This window comes from Macaca fascicularis, chromosome Y (assembly GCF_037993035.2).
Source record: "Macaca fascicularis isolate 582-1 chromosome Y, T2T-MFA8v1.1".
NCBI lineage: Eukaryota > Metazoa > Chordata > Mammalia > Primates > Cercopithecidae > Macaca > Macaca fascicularis.
The window spans coordinates 12,389,503-12,406,929 of NC_132903.1; positions in this window are offsets into that span (position 1 = coordinate 12,389,503).

The window sequence follows — 17,427 nt, forward strand, 5'->3', positions numbered from 1 at the left end:
TTCCTCAAGGATCTAGAACTAGATGTACCATATGACCCATTACTGGGGATATACCGAAAGGATTATAAATCATGCTGCTATAAAGACACATGCACATGTATGTTTATTGTGGCACTATTCACAATAGCAAAGACTTGGAATCAACCCAAATGTCCATCAGTGACAGACTGGATTAAGAAAATGTGGCACATATACACCATGGAATACTATGCAGCCATAAAAAAGGATGAGTTTGTGTGCTTTGTAGGGACATGGATGCAGCTGGAAACCATCATTCTTAGCAAACTATCACAAGAACAGAAAACCAAACACCGCATGTTCTCACTCATAGGTGGGAACTGAACAATGAGATCACTTGGACTCGGGAAAGGGGACATCACACACCGGGGCCTATCATGGGGAGGGCGGAGTGGGAGGGATTGCATTGGGAGTTATTCCTGATGTAAATGACGAGTTGATGGGTGCTGACGAGTTGATGGGTGCAGCACAGCAACATGGCACAAGTATACATATGTAACAAACCTGCACATTATGCACATGAACCCTGGAACTTAAAGTATAATAGTAATAAAAAATAAATAAATAAATAAATTTTAAAAAATACTTGAAAAAAAAACTTACAAGAAAGTTCAGTCAAATCTCAAGACAATATCTTTGTGCAGAAATTTCAAGCATTCCTTTACACAAACAATAGACAAAGAGCTAAATCTGAATAAATTTCCCTGGACAACTACCACACACAAAAAAATACCTAGAAATACAGCTAACAAGGAATGTGCAGGACCTCTTCAAGAAGAACTCTAAATCACTATTTAAAAAAATAAGAGAGGACACAAACAAAGGAAACATATTCCATCTTCATGAATAGAAAAAATCAATTTTGCAAAAATGGCCATACTGCCAAAAATAATTTAGAGGTTCAATGCATTTTCCGTCAAACTACATTGAAATTCTTCATAGAATTAGTAACACTACTTTAAATTTCACATAAAATTACAAAAGACAATCTTAAGCAAAAACAACAAAGCTGGAGGCATTGTGTTACCTGACTTCAAACTATACTACAATGATACAGTAACCAAAACAGCATGGTACTGTATGTCTGTACAAAAAAATAGACATATAGACCAATGGAACAGAAAGCATAGTTCAGAAATAACACCACACATCTATAATCATCTGATCTCTGACATATCTGATGGAAACAAGCAATAGGAAAAGGATCTCCTCTTCAATAAATGGTACTAGGAAAACTGACTAGCCACATGCAGAAAACTGAAACTTGACCCCTTTCTTCCACCTTGTACAAAATTGAACTCAAGATGCATTGAAGACTTAAATGTAAAACATAAAACCATTAACACCCTAGAGGAAAACTTAGAGAATATCATTTAGGACATATGCATGAGGAAAACTTTATGACAAAAATGTAAAAAACAATTTCAATAATATCCAAAATTCACCAATGGGGTCTAATTAAACTAAAGAACTTCTGCACAGCAAAACAAACTATTATCAGAGTGACCAGGCATCCTGCAGAATGAGAGAAAATTTTTGTAGTGTGTTAGTCAGACAGAAGTCTAATATTCAGAATTTACATGAAACTTAAACAAATTTAAAAGAAAAAAACCGAAACAACGCCTTCAAAAAGAGGCAAACAATATGAACAGAAATTTCTCAGAAAAAGACATTACAGTTTTAGAGGATGAGGTGAGTGTTATCATTTGATGTCAGGAGATCTAGACCAGGCTGAATGACAGGGTGAAACCTCATCTCTACTAAAAATACAAAAATTAGCTGGGCATGGTGGTGGGTACATGTAGTCTCAGCTACTATGGAGGCTGAGGCTGGATAATTATTTGAACCCAGAAGGTGGACGTTGCAGTGAGACAAAAATCTCACCATCTCACTTCAGCCTGGGCAACAGAGCAAGAATCCATCATCAAAAAGAAAAAAGACATTTACATGGCCAAGAAACATATGAAAATGATGCTCAACATCACTGATCATTAGAGAAATGAAAATCAAAACCACAATGAGATATCATCTCAGGTCAGACAGAATGGAACTTATTAAAAACTCAAGAAAAAAATTGATGCTGCAGAGGTTGTGGAGAAACAGGAAAACTTTTACACTCTTGGTGAAAATGTATATTAGTTCTACCATTGTGGAAGGCAGTATGGTTATTCCTCTAGGATCCAGAACCAGAAATACCATTTGACCCAGCTATCTCATTCCTGGGTATATACTCAAAAGAATATAAATTATTCTACTATAAAGACACATGCATAGATATGTTTATTGCAGCACTATTCACAATAGCAAAGTCATGGAACTAACCTAAATGGCCATCAATGATAGACTGAATAAAGAGAATGTGTTACATATATACCAAGGAATGAGAGGTTAAGTGAAGTCACCAAAGTTACACAAAACAATTGGTATTTGTGGTTGTTGATTTATGCAACTTATTTTTTTTTACTGACTGGGACATTGAAATGGAAAGTACATCATCTTCTCCAAGCATACACAGAAACATGCTTAAGTAGTTATTTTTCATATATAAAGCATACATTTTCTTCAAAAAAAAAAAAGTAAACTGTAGTTACTCTTATGTGCTCCCTGAGCCCTCAGATTGTACTCCAGTTACAACATGTACTATAGAATTGTGATTAATTGTCTGACTGTCTTCCTATCACAGACCCTCCTCAGTATTTGGCATTAGGTGGATACCCAAAAATGTTTATTGAATGAATAAATGGTTCCCTGGATGTAAAAAATGGAATGAGATCATGTCCTTTGCAGCTTTACATGAATAAAGCTGGAAGATATCATCCTCAGCAAACTAACAGGAATAACAACAACAACAACAACAAAAAGCACTGTATGTTCTCACTTGTAAGTGGGAGTTGAACAATGAAAACACATGGACACAGGGAAGGGAACAACACACACTAGGGCCTGGTTGGGAGTGTGGGAGAAGGCAGGGAACTTAACAGGACTGGTAAGTACATGCAGGCAACCACCATGGCACATGTATTCCTATGTAAAAAACCTGCACATTCTTCACATGTATCTTAGAACTTAAAATAAAACAAAATTATAAAACTGAATACGTATTCATATTGATAGGTCCCCATGAGAAACACGGTCATTAGACAATTCTCCTGTTATTCTTTCTAAATACTTGTTTGCAAACTTTTCTTCATGGAAAAATATTCTCTCTTTAAATAGAACTTTCCATTCATTAAGAGTTCTTGCATGAGACTTGTTGTGTTTTGAGAACTGGATATTCATTCCTATTGAAGGCTTTTTAGAACAACTGGTATAAGATGAATTCCTTTCTTGCTCCTTCTAACCACCTGTCTGCAAACATCTGTTTGTATTAAAATGTCTTATCTGAAAAAATACATCCCATCATCAAGAGCTTCTTGTCAGCATACAGGGCCAGATAATTCTTTTTATTGATGGTTCTCTAGAATGGCAATTGGTGTAAGATAATTCCTCTTCTTGTTTTTGTAAATGCCTGCCTAATTTTTTTTTTTTTTTTGGTAAAAATGTCTTTTATTTTGGAAACAGAAAGAGTTGTTATCATGAGTTCTGGCACGAGGCTTGTTTTCAGCTTTCAAGGCTGAATATTTATTCGTTTTGCTGATTTACTAGAAAGGTCACTTTGTTAAGGAATTTTCCATTTTGTTCTTTCTAAATGTCTGTCTACAAAATTCTCTTTATAAAAACACCTTTCCTTCTTTGAAATAAAATCACCTGTGATCAAGATTTATTGACAAATCTGCTTGTCAGCTTTCAAGACTGAATATTTGTTCATTTAGATGGTAGCCTAGGAGAGCCACTTATGTGAGAAAATATCCCTCCTGACTTCTTACAAATGCTTTTCTGCAAATGTCTCTTCATTAAATGTCTTTCTTGCATCCCCCAAAATTCTTGGCTGTCATTGACAGTTTTGGCAAAAATTTTTGTTGTAACATTGAGTATTGAATATTTGTTTCCATTGATGAGTCCTATCAGGGCCACTGGCTTGTAAGAACTCCCTTTCTTTCTTCTTCTAAATGCCTTTCTGTCAATTTCTATTTGTGTTAATATCTTTTCTCTTCTAAAAGGTAAGCACCCATCAACAATAGTGTTGACACAAAGCTTTTTTTCAGCAGTCAGAGCTAGACATTCTTTTCTATTTATAAATTTATTTCTGCCATGCTTCATCATGCACACTTTATTTTTACGTTAAAAATTCCCAGCCATCAAAGTCATCAGTTGCCAGGAACAGATATTTATTCATTTTGAACATTTATTTAAGAGATGTGACATACAATTGTGCCCAGAACCCAGGAGATATAACTCTGCTGCCTGTGCACTGCTTTCAAAAAAGAATTGTAAAATATCCATGACTAAGCACCCAAGTAATATAATTCTGCTGTCTGGTTTCCACCCTGAGGGAAAATTGTGACATATTCCTTGCCCAGAACCCAGGTGATGTGACTCTTGCTTGCTTCTTACTTACAGGTAAAATTTGACATATTTTGATTCAGCTCACATTCTCAAACCCCAAACCATCAAATATGAGACACTGTCTTTCATAGGTAGACTTAGAGAAACAGGTAAGAACATGAATTTTCTTTTTGTATGAAGGTCATAGAAGATTACCACTCTCTAGCATGTAGAATAAAGTTCTCATTTGGTACAGAGAGTGTCATCATGAATCCTGGTGCACAATTGAGATTGTCTTGTCTTGCCTTGTTCTTTCCTTTCCTTTCCTTTCCTTTCCTTTCCTTTCCTTTCCTTTCCTTTCCTTTCCTTTCCTTTCCTTTCCTTTGTTTTCCTTTCCATTCTTTTCCTTTCCTTTCTTTTCCTTTGCTTTCTTTGTCTTTTGAGATGGAGTTTCACTCTTGTCACCCAGGCTAGAGTTCAGTGGTGTGACCTCAGCTCACTGCAACCTCTGACTCCCAAGTTCCAAGTGATTCTCCTGCTTCAGCTTCCCAAGTAGCTGGGATTACAGGTATACACCACCATGCCTGGCTAATTCTTTGTATTTTTAGTAAAGGTGGGGTTTTAAAATGTTGTCCAGGCTGGTCTCAAACTCCTGAACTCAGGTGATCTGCTGGCCTTGGCCTCCCAAAGTGCTGAGATTACAGACATGAGCCACTGCACCTCGCCACAATTATGTTTCTTATGTTTGCACATTGCCAACTGATTAAGTTGGCATTATAATAGTTATTCTCACAATCCAGTGTGGGGGTTCTGAATATCACATGGAGAGAGAATCCACAGTTAAAACTGTGAATGTTATATGTGAATATGTAACCATAGTTGAAATATGACTTATTTCTACACCCAGTTCATGGGCAGGTAAAGACCCTCTTATCTGGACCAAGTGAATTGGAGAGATGTTGACTCTCATGTCTGTGCTGGACACAGCTGAGTTTAAGTGTCCATACCAGTAAAAAGGTTTCAGAACACATTGAGACTCTCTCTCTCTCTCTTTTTTTTTTTTTCTTTTGAGATAGAGTTTCAATCTTGTTTCCCAGGCTCAGGTGCAATGGTATGATTTTGGCTTAATGCAACTTCTGCCTCCCGGGTTCAAGTGATTCTCCTGTCTCAGGCTTCTGAGTAGTTGCGATTGCAGGCACCCACCATTACACCTAGCTAAATTTTGGTATTTTTAGTAGAGATGGAGTTTCACCATGTTGGCCAGGCTGGTCTTGAACTCCTGAGCTCAGGTGATCCACCTATTTGGCATCCCAAAGTGCTGGGATTACAGGCATGATCCACCGCGCCCAGCCCAGACTGTCATTTATATTGTACAAAGCTTTCAGGTAGTGTAGAAAGTTTACAGAACCCAGCACACAGGTGAAATTGATCATTCATATGCACATCCAGCCAACAGCAAAGATTTTCATTCTCCTACAGGAATACAGCCCACTGATGAGGTTCTATATCTAACAGTCAAAAATTTGCAGTCAAAAGGCAATCAAAAGTTTAAAAATTTCCTCTCATACATTGTTCCAGACCATGGTCAATTTGGTCACCCTCAAACCAAAATTCAGCACACCTGTGTGGCTGTGACTCCATGAAGGAGACGAAGTCTGCAGGAGGGATTGAAGCTCTTATGGACAGATTAAGTCGACTACTGAGATTGTAACTAGTATACTTAGATCCCACATACAAGAAGAGTTCACCCTTATACATGAAATCAAGACATTTGTGGGATCATTAATCCCATCACTTAAGCCTTCCTGCAGGTACAATTGTGACATGTTTCTGTCTAGCACCTTAGTGATTTGAGTGTCCTGTGTGGGCTAAGCCCACAGACGGTTTTGCTTCACATAGCTAGGCCCAGCGCTTCAGGGATGTGACTCTATTTTTCTTCCTTGGCATTGCCTACAAAGGACATTGTGACATATCACTGGACTTACTACTTAGTTAATATGAGTCCCCTCTCCTGCCTTGGTGCTATTCACTGGTGGAATTGTGACATATCTCTGCATTCCACACCCAGATAATATAACTCTCCTGCTCAGTCTTGCCACCATGGGTCAATGTGTTATATTATGTGGTCCAGCTCTGAGACAATATAACTCTCTTCCCTGAACCTTGGATACAGAGGGCATTATGGCATAGATATTCACCCATCACCAAGGTGATCTCACTCATCTTCTACCTACTTATAGGGGAAATTGTGACATATTTGGCCAAACACCTAGCTGATGTGACTTCTTCCTAGGTTTTGTTCTAAGGAGAGACAGTGACATATCACTGGGCTCAACTGAAAGGTGCCATTACTCTTGTTTCTGAGACCTATTCTCTGATTGCAATGTGACATATATGTGGACTCAGCACCAAGGTAATGCCAATCTGATGCCTGGACCCCTGGACCCTGCTTAGATGGGGCATTGTGACATATCTTGGGCCCATAAACTATTTGGCATAGCTCTTTTCTCTTACTTGAGTTTCCCCATAGGAGAGATTGCTACAATCTCTTGGTCCAACACCTAGATAATTCATCTCTCCTTTTCCTGCTTAGTCCATGTCCACAGAAAGGACAGAGTTGTCTCTGGGACCTGCACACAGATGGCATGCTATGTCACCTGGTCCCTGCTCACAGAGGTCATTGTCACTTATTTGTGGGGTCATTTCCTAGATGATATGATTCTCGGTTCCTTTTTAGGAGTTGTTCACAGTGGGGATCAAAACATGTTGCTTGGTCTGGCCCCTGGGATATATGATTCTCCTTTTCTTATTAAACCCTACCCACATAGTGACATATCTCTGAGCCCTTCACCTGATGATGTGTGTCTCATGCCTGAGCCCTTTACTCAAGGAATATTGTGACGTATTGTTAAACCTAGCACATAGGTTATGAGACTCTTATCTCATGCTTGGGCCATGCCCGTGTGGGCAAATGTGTTGTACAGTTGAGTCCAGCCCCTCAGGTATATGACTCTCCTCTTCTTTCTGAGTCCTATCCAGAACAGGCATTGTCATATCTGTAAGGCCTTTACCTATGTAATGCAACTTATATGCATGGTCCCTCCACTCAGGGGATGTTGTGAGATATTGCTGGACCCAATGTTGGCAGTGGTAGGCCATGTGGAGTTGTTTATGTGAAGGCACTAGATGCATGAAAATGCATGTCAGGGGTTGCATACTTCATGGAGCCAGTGAGAGCTAGGAATATGTGGGAACCTCACCCTTTACCAAGTTAGAGGGGTGGGAGTCCCATGCTCCTGGGCACAGCTGCAGCTGTCCAGCCACAGATCCAGATCCAGGAATCCATGTACTCTTAGGGGATGAGGGTTTCCCTCTTTTTTCCCACAGGTTCGGTAGGGCCTTCTCCCACTCTCTGGCATTTTTCCACTCCTGGTGTCTGCTCTGAGGAGCAAAGTTGTGGCTGAGCCTGGATGCTGTTATAACATGACCAAGTTTGCACACCCATGGTGGGGCTGACATGCTAGACCCTTGTAGCCTTACCCCTCCTCCAGACTTTTGGCACTGACAAGCATGAGAGAGAGTCCAGGGAGGCTAAAGGCAGCTTGGTGTGGGTCTACAAGCACCTGTTGGCATGAACAGCCTGAAAAGCATGAATGGTATGTTGATGAGGGGAGGCAGACAGGTTTCTGGATGGAAAGGAGTGGATCTCCAGTGAAATTCCACCTTCAAACAAGGAACAGCCTGAAGTCTGGGAGTTGGGCTTATTCACAAGTTTTGGATGGGGTCAGCAGCCTGGAATGAGAACTTATGATGCTTTTTCTGGGTCCACTCATGACCACCCATAGACCAGTCAACATGCACTTTCTCCATGCTGAGCCCTTAAAAACCCCAGACTCAACCAGACTAGAACAGACATTGGGACAATATGCCCACCTAAAGGACATACATATTGTGGGCTTCCTATCTGTTGAGAGTTGGACACCTGTAAAAATGACCTGCCTGCTGAAAGAAGCTATCCATTTCAGGTCTCCTAAGAGTTGTTCCATTATGCAATGAATCTCCACACTGAATTGCTCACTCTTCAGTTTTTCTCATTCCTTATTCATCCTGGATGCAGGACCAGAACCTGGGACCCACTGATTGGTGGGATTAAAAAGGCTGTAACATAAATGACAAAAGCACACCCACTTCCACTCACCACGTTGCAGGTGACAAGAAGGTGAGAAGATCTGTGGCCCCCTGGGGAGCCCAGACCAAGGGTCTTCACAAGCCAGCACTGTAAAATCTCTTTGGACTCTGTGGTTCTGGCATCTTCAAGCTTCTGGGTGCCATGTTGCCCTTGCCTAAATGTGGGTGCCCACAGTGAAAGTTACATGCAGTATGTTGGTTCCAACTACAGCCTTGCACAGAGCTGGCACATGTGCCAGCACCTGGAGCTGCCTGTCCTGCCACAGCAGGGCCCCTTGTGTGCTCACTTACATACCCCTTGCCACTTCATGGCTGGACTGATATGACGGGTGTGGAATCTGGGCCAGCAGTGCAACCTAAGCACAGCCTGCTGGGCTTAGTGGGCAGAACAAGCCAAGTTGCACGAGTGATACTCAGGCAGAAAGAGCCACCAGTCACAGAGATTTCTAGATGATAAACCAGTATCCAAAGATCCTTTGGTGGGCTCATCTGGGATCTGTGGAATGGTAAATAAAAACAAACTTGTTGCTTTCTGTCCTAAACATCACAATTAGCAAATAAAAAAGAAAAATACAGGTCCTCTGTTGTTCAGTTAAAGCAACTGACAAAGTTCCCTGACTGAAACATGGAGGACAGGCTTGCTGAGGAAAAGACTGTTAATTGCTCATAACACTCAGGTGTTGGGAATCTTGGCTTTTTGTTTTGTTTTGTTTTCAAATCAGTTTACCTTTACAGATTTGTAGCCATTCTATGGGATCAGAATAAGATACTAGGGCAATTGAATACATCTGGCCAAGGCCATACCTTGACTGGCTCCAATAAACAGTCCTTCAATGAGTTGATACAATGTGTTGGCCCTCCCCAGAGGACCACAGCTCTTCTCATCTTCTTGTTGCTTTCAGTCTTTTTTATTACCCTCCCTCCCTCCATTCCTTCTTCTTTTCCTTCCTCCCTCCCTCCTTCCCGCCCTTCCTTCCTTCCTTGACTGCTGTGTCTGCTATTTTCTTCTTACATACAATCTTAAGAATGCTGTTGCAAATCACAGGTACATTACTAGATGGAATGAGGATTTGGTTTAGTCATCAGAAGTATAAAATGGAAGGTTAAGAGTAGCACAGATAAAACAAAGTGTGTCTTGGTATTTATGTATACGTTTGTGGTGAAAACTTTTTTGTCATTTCCTTGGTTGTCAACTTATTCCAAGCACCTTCAGACACAGAAAAGAAGCATGATGTCAAGAAAAAAGCATTAATTTCAATACCATCTTGAAGCTATATTGTCAAGCACCTTCAGGCACAGAAAAGAAGCATGGCCTCAGGAAAAAAAAAATCAATTTAAATAACATCCTGAAGCTGGAATTTCTCTGTAAATGTGAAGCAAATAGTCCAAGATCTGATATGTGCAGACTTTCTTTACCTTTCAGGGTAATCTAGAACTTTGCCAACATTATAGGATGAATTCAGCCTTCCTGGTGGCCACATCAGGAGAGGATGCAAAGGACAAATCTAGGGAATTAGGGAAGCAAACCCAAGAGATACCTCCAGTGGGGTAGTCAACTCTCTCCTTCCTATTCAGGTTTTCTCTCAAATTAGTTCCATTCTAGAAATTCTCATTTTAGGCAGTCTTTGACTTCTGTCCCTACAACAGATGTCTGGTGAATATGGACTCACTAAAGTCAAAGACTCCTTTACTCTGTAGGACTTAAGGGGCAAACTTAACAAGTTTTCAGATGACCTTGACAGGTATATGGAAGCCTTCCAGAAGTTAACCTAAGTATTTGAACTCTCCTGGAAAAAAAATATTATTTCTTTTTAATCAAATATTGACTCCTGCTAAAAAGGAAGCTGCCTGAAAGACCACCCTTGCAGTTAAATGCTTTTTTCCTCCACCATGTCAGGATTCAACATAGTTTTTCTATGTGAGGGTTCAGGGTATTATTTATACAGTTCCCCAGTTTCAAAACTCCTTTTCTCTCCCTTATTTAAGGAGGACCTGATTTCATAGCTTTATCTTCTTATAATAAGGGGCAATGCAGGAACTCACCCCTACTGGTGAGTTTATAGATTTCTGTTCTCTCTAACTAGTAACTTCAAGTATTTTGTTTTACGTAAGTGGCACAGTGAAAGTCAAGAGCCATCTGAGCAGGCCTGGGTTAGATATACCTGGGCATTGTAGTGAAGGTCATGGAAGAAGCCGTGCTAGGCACTAGGGCAAACCTAGGTAACAGCCATCTGGGCTGCATAGAAATTGTCATGTGTAATTCTGAGTGATGAAACTGTCACAATTTGATTAACTGCCTTTGTTTTGTCTCTGTATGCTTGCTTTCATACCACTGTAAACCTACTGAAAGCTAGCCCACACCCCTTTTTAAAATATGTGTTAAAGTCAAGTGCTGTCTTTGTTCTGGGCCCAGCTTTTGGATGTTAAGTCCACTGGGTGTGAGTGCACTCATTAATCCTCCTGCTTTTACCTTAAAGTAAAGTTCTCTCTGGTCCTTTTGATTTGACAAAAGTGTCCCAAGACCTACACCATCATCTACCTCTGGGTCACGCAGATTCAGCTTTGCCTTTTAGGGTTTCAAAACAAAGTTTTGGACAAAAGGGTACTTCATAAGGGTGTTTTTCATAGGACTCCAGAACCCCAGAAATTAAAAGGAGAAGACTCCTCTCAAAATTAGCTTTTGTTTCTTGGAAGTATCCACCCTGAAGCCAGTAGTCCATTTAGGAGAGTGGGGAAAAAAAATAGTCTTACAATAACTGTATTATCTCTTTTCTGTTTGTGTAGTTATATATGTGTTGTATGTATAATGTTTATATTAAAAAGAGTTTTGATTGATTGGCTGAAGGAGAAAATAATAACAAATAAAATATTTTTAAAGAAAATAAAGCTATAATGTTTTTTAGCTCATATGACTTTAATCTTTGAATTTAACATTAGTAGTAAAATAAGAATGTCTCAAAATGTGGACATATGGTATAAATTATGCAAGTCAGAAACTAGGTTTGCTAAGTGCTTTGAGGTCAAAGGTGCTTCTTTGTTGTTTGAAAATTTTCTAACTTGTTTCCTTTACAGTTTGGGTAAGGCCTGGGGACACATAAAGTTAACAACACACTAACTAGGCTGGAAATTATCTGGCCTTATCCATATCTAGTACGTACTTAAAGTAACTTATCAGGTTTTACAACAAAATAAAAATTGCTAAGAATTACCATTATTACATATAATTGAGACTACTAAACATACATTTCCATGCAATGTGTACAAGGAAAGTAAATTATGTTTTTAGTAAAAGATTATAAGATGGCATGGGAATGTAAATTTTTGCCTTGTTTGAAGCTAAAGGATTATTTTAAATTAGATAAGACAGAGGAAAAGGTGAAAACAAGTAGTAGAAAGCTTGTAAAACTTAATTTTGTAAAATAAATTATGTGTATAATCATATTGACTAAATTCAAAAAGATATTATTTGATTTTCCCATACAGTGAACATTGGAAGACAAGGATTTCTTATTGCACTGATCTGGTTTTTAACAAATACTTCTACAGGTTTATAAAAGGCTTATAAGAATTTCACCTCATGGTCAAACTTATAAAAATTGGATACAAATTAAAGTATAATAATAATAATTAATAAATAAATAATTGGATACATTTGTATATAACATTTCATTTTAAAAAAAGGGATGACATGAAGAATAGACTAATGGAAGGATAAAATTTGGTTCTCTCTCAGCAATATTTTCATGTAATGTTAATGCCTGCAATCCCAGCACTTTGGGAGGCAGAGGTGGGCAGATCACATGAGGTCAGGAGTTCAAGACCAGTCTGCCCAGTATGGTGAAACCTCACCCCTACTAAAAATACAAAAATTAGCCAGGCATGGTTGTGGGCACCTGTAGTCCCAGCTACTCAAAAGGCTGAGACAGCAGAATCACTTGAACCCAGGAGGTGGAGGTTTCAGTGAGCTAAGATCATGCCACTGCACTCCAGCCTGGGTGACAGAGCGAGATTCTGTCTCATAAATAAATAAATAAATTAATTAATTAATTAATCAAATAAAATAATAATAGAAGATTTTTTTTGCTCTGTGAATAAAATATCAAAAAATAAAGAAAAAGACAAGAGATATTATTTGGAAAGCTAGCTCTTCCTCATAATAAGTAAAGGTTTTGTCTTTTTAATAAATGAGCCATCATTTTGGTTAAAGTATGGAAATCTGGAATTTCAAAATATTAAGTGTTTTACAACTTTAACAAACTTGATAGCTTCCCAAAATCAAATTTTAGCTTCAAAATTCTTTCTGACCCTTAACTTTAGAATTCAATGAAGTGCCCCTGGAGCATACAAAATTGAGGTAAACAAGGTTATTATTTGACATGTTTAGTTACTTGGGACAGTCAAACTAAAAATAAAGCTTAATCTTTTTCAGGTTGTATTTTAGTTATCAATGTTAACATGCATTTTAAAATTGTGTGAGTTTTCTAGAATTCAAATGTTTAAGTATATGCTATTAATCATAGTTAGGGTTATTATGGTAAGTTATCATAAATCACAGAAATGGCTAAATTTATTTGTCAGTTATGTATTTTACTGTGACTACTCTAAGATATTCTTTCATTCACAGATTTGGATCCTCTAGAAAATAGAGTTAATAATCAGCTACAGAACTTTGACCGATACTTATAAGTTGTTTTTGTCTGTATTTTAGACTGTCTTTATTCTTGGGAGCCAATCAGTGATCTCTGACTGCAACTCAGAACAGACAAAATGGATGGGTAATATAAAAATCTGGATCAATATTCTAATTCTGGGAAATTATCTTGCAAATCCAGCCACATGATGGGGGTAAATGGGGTCTCATACCCAAAGGTTTTCCTTTTTGTTGTTGTTGTTGGGGAGGAAATAAGTCCAAAGAAGCAAAACAGAGGCAAGCCAAATGCACTCAAATTTTAGCAGGCATAACCGTGACCACCAATTATCTGAGTATATTGGCAGCCACAGAATTTTTGAGCTGGTGTTATCCTCTTGCTCTATTTTGATCTATGTCTTCTAATAATCTTTTTTTTTTTTTCTCACCTTCAGGCCATGAAATCTCAAATGATAATGCTAAGAGAGCAACAAATGATGACTCCCTCTTACTGGGTACCCTTATATAGGCCTTGTGGGAAGATCTGACTGCCACTTTTTTCCAAAGCAATTTCCCCTGTCAGAATGAAGCAGTTATAAGCACATATAACCACTATGCTAATGACAGTTAGCTGTATCTCTTCATAGGGGGAATCAATGACAGCATCCTGCCTGAAGTGGCCACTGTGAAGACACTATGTGAAGTGGGAGAGACACAGCTTGGGTTGCATGCCCTGCAGAGCTAGCAAAACCAGGAACAAGTGGAAGCCCTGCCCCTTACCAAGTGGTGGGGTGGGAGCTCCATGCTCCTAGATGCAGCTGGATCTGCCAACCATGGTTTTAGACCTAGGTATCTCTGCACTTTTGGGAGCCTAGAAAGCCCATTCTGCTGCACAGGCTTGAAAGGGCCTTCTCCCACTCTCTGGCCTCTCCACACTCTTGGTTCCTGATCCAATTTGAGAGCAAAGTTGTGGCCAAGGTCAGGAACTGCTGTAACCTGGCCAAGTGTGTGCTCAGGAAAGCACTGACACCCAGAACCCTGCCACCTTGGCCCCCTCCAGACTTAGAGTCCCAATGACTCACCAGGGAGGCTGGTGGGGAGTGAAGGCAGATTGGCATGGACCTGCAGGTGTCCCAGAACATGAAAATCCTGGGTACCATTGATGGCACATTGATGGTGGGAAGCAGGCAGGCTCCTGGGAAGTAAGCAGTGAATCCCTGGTAAAACCCAAAGTGAAACCTGAGAACCAAGTGATTAGCTCCAGGTGCAGACCACAACCTGAATTGAGAATACATGTTGCTTTTTCTTGGTTTACATATGGCTCTTTATACACCTATCAGCATGCACTTTCTCCTTTCTGAGCCCATAAGCACCCTAGACTCAAGTAAACATTGAGACAACCTGCCTGTGGAAAGGAGCTATAAACTGCAGGTCTCCTCTCTGTTGAGAGACGGATAATCATCAGAATGATCTGCTTGAAGAAAACTATCCACTTTGGGTTTCCTGAGAGCTGTTCTGTCACTCAATGAAGGCAGACCAGGAGTGTCTGCCTTGCTCATCCTCCAATTGTGCATGTACCCATGGGGGCAAGAACCTGCATTCTTCCTGGATGCATGACCAGAATTGAGACCCATCAAATGGAAGGATTAAGAAAGCTGTAACACAGTTCGGCTGAAACACACACACCCATGTTTGCTATGTTGCAGGCAATAAGGAAATAAGAGCGACAGTCTTCTGCAGAGCTGAGACCTAGGGCTTCCTCAAGTCATGGCTGTGACACCCTATTTCGGACTTTCTGGTTTCTGGCATCTCCAAGCTCTTGGGAAGCACCATATTTCCCTCATCCAGATGTGGGTGCCTCCAGCAGAAACTGTGTGTGGTACATTTTGTCTAGCTACCATCTCAAACAGAGCTGGTATATTATATATGCATATTATATATAATATTTGGCATATTATATTTATCATGTAACGTAAAGCCCTCAGATGGTACACAGAATGTCCTAAAAACTCTGACACACAGGTAGAATTCTGATTGTCAAATGAACAGCTAGGCTTCATTTAAAATTGTCACCCTTCCACATGAACACTTCCCACTGTGGAAATTATGAACCTTACACCTGTAGTCAATCAGAAGTTGGAAAATTGACTATGGTAGGTGGAGCTGGGCCTCAGGTGGATTGATGACTCTCAAAACTGTATTAAGTGAACCTGGAAGGCTGTGAATCCATTAAGTGGACCCAGTCGCCAAGATGGATTTAAGCTCTTATGCACTGATCAAGCCCAACATTGAGAATGTGGCTTGTATGCTTGAACCCAATATAGGAAGTCTTGACTCTCAGACCTACAACCTGGACATGTGTGGAATTAATTGTTAATCTGATTCCTGGAGATCCTGGCAAGCGTGATTGTGACATAAACAATGTCCTAACATATGTTTTGACTCTTTTTTTTCTGTGCCAAGCCTACAGATAAGATTTTGACATATCAGTGGACCGAGTACTTAAATTAAATGATGCCATTTTTCTTTTTTCTTTCTTTTCGTTTTCTTTTTTCATTTTTTCTTTCTTTCTTTTCTTCTTTCTTCTTTCTCTTTCTTTCTTTCTTTCTTTCTTTCTTTCTTTCTTTCTTTCTTTCTTTCTTTCTTTCTTTCTTTCTTTCTTTCTTTCCTTCCTTCCTTCCTTCCTTCCTTCCTTCCTTCCTTCCTTCCTTCCTTCCTTCCTTCCTTCCTTCCTTCCTTCCTTCCTTTCTTTCTTTCTTTCTTTCTTTCTTTCTTTCTTTCTTTCTTTCTTTCTTTCTTTCTTTCTTTCTTTCTTTCTTTCTTTCTTTCCTTCTTTCTTTCTTTCTTTCTTTCTTTCTTTTTCTTTTCTTTGTCTCTTTCTCTCTTTCTTTCATTGGCTTTGGCATCCCTCAGGCGCATTAGGATATCACTGGGTCCAGCACCCCAGTGATGTAACACTTCTGTCTTGGCCCTGCCTATGAGGACATTGTGACATTCCTCTGTGCCTATCAAACAAGTTAGGGGACTTTTGTCTTCTGATGGGTCTCTGTTCAAGTGGGGTAGTGTGGCATATCATTGGATCCAACACCTAGCTATTGTGCCTAATTTTTTATATGTTCTGTCTGTGGAGAGAGTGAAATATCACTGGTCTAAACACCGAAATGGTATTGTTCTTTTGTCTTGGTCCTAAACTCTAAAGACATTGCAACATATTGCTAAACCCAACACTAAGCAGATATAAGTCTCCTGTCTGAAACCTGCCCACAGGGAACATTACAACACATCTTTAGGCCTATCAACTATTTAATATGACTCTTCTTTCTTACCTCAACTTTGCCCATGTGAGAGACTGTAATATATCTCTGGGTCCATCGACTTTTTTATGTGACTCTTCTGTCTTATGTGTTCCCTACCCACAGGGATTATTGTGACATATCTCTAGACCCATCACCTAGATTTTGTCTCTCCTCCTTTTCCTGGGATTTACCCACAAGTGGGATTGTAACATATAGCTTATCTAAACACCTACCCATGGGGGTGATTCTGAGACATAAGTTAGTTCAACCATGAAGTTATCTGACTCTCCTCCTTTTTCTGACTCCTTCCCATGGTAAGCATTGTGACATATTTCTGGACCCTTCATGTAAATTATGTTACTCTTCTCCCTGGGCCCTTCTCTCAGGAGTGGTTGCAATATATTGCTGGATCCAGCAATTAGTTGATGTGACTCTTCTCTATTGCTTAACCTTCCAACAAAATGGTTTGTGATCTATCACTGTCCAAACCCTAGTTGATGCAATTCTCCTTCTTCTGCACTGCTCACAGGGTTATTATATCATTTTGTTCATCACCTAGGTGATGTCACTCTCTACTGCATAAACTCTGCCAAATAGGGAGGTTGTAACATATCACTAGACCCAGAACTTACGTGACAGTATTAGTCAGGGTTCTCTAAAAGGACAAAGCTAACAGGATAGATGTGTATATAAAAGGGAGTTTGTTAAGAGTATTAACTCTCACAATCAGAAGGTGAAGTCTCACAATAATCTCTCTGCAAGTTAAGGAGCAAGAAAGCCAGTCCAAGTCACAGAATCTCAAAAGTAGGGACGCTAACGGTGCAGTCTTCCGTCTGTGGCTGAGAGCCTTTGGCAAATCAGTAATTTAATTCC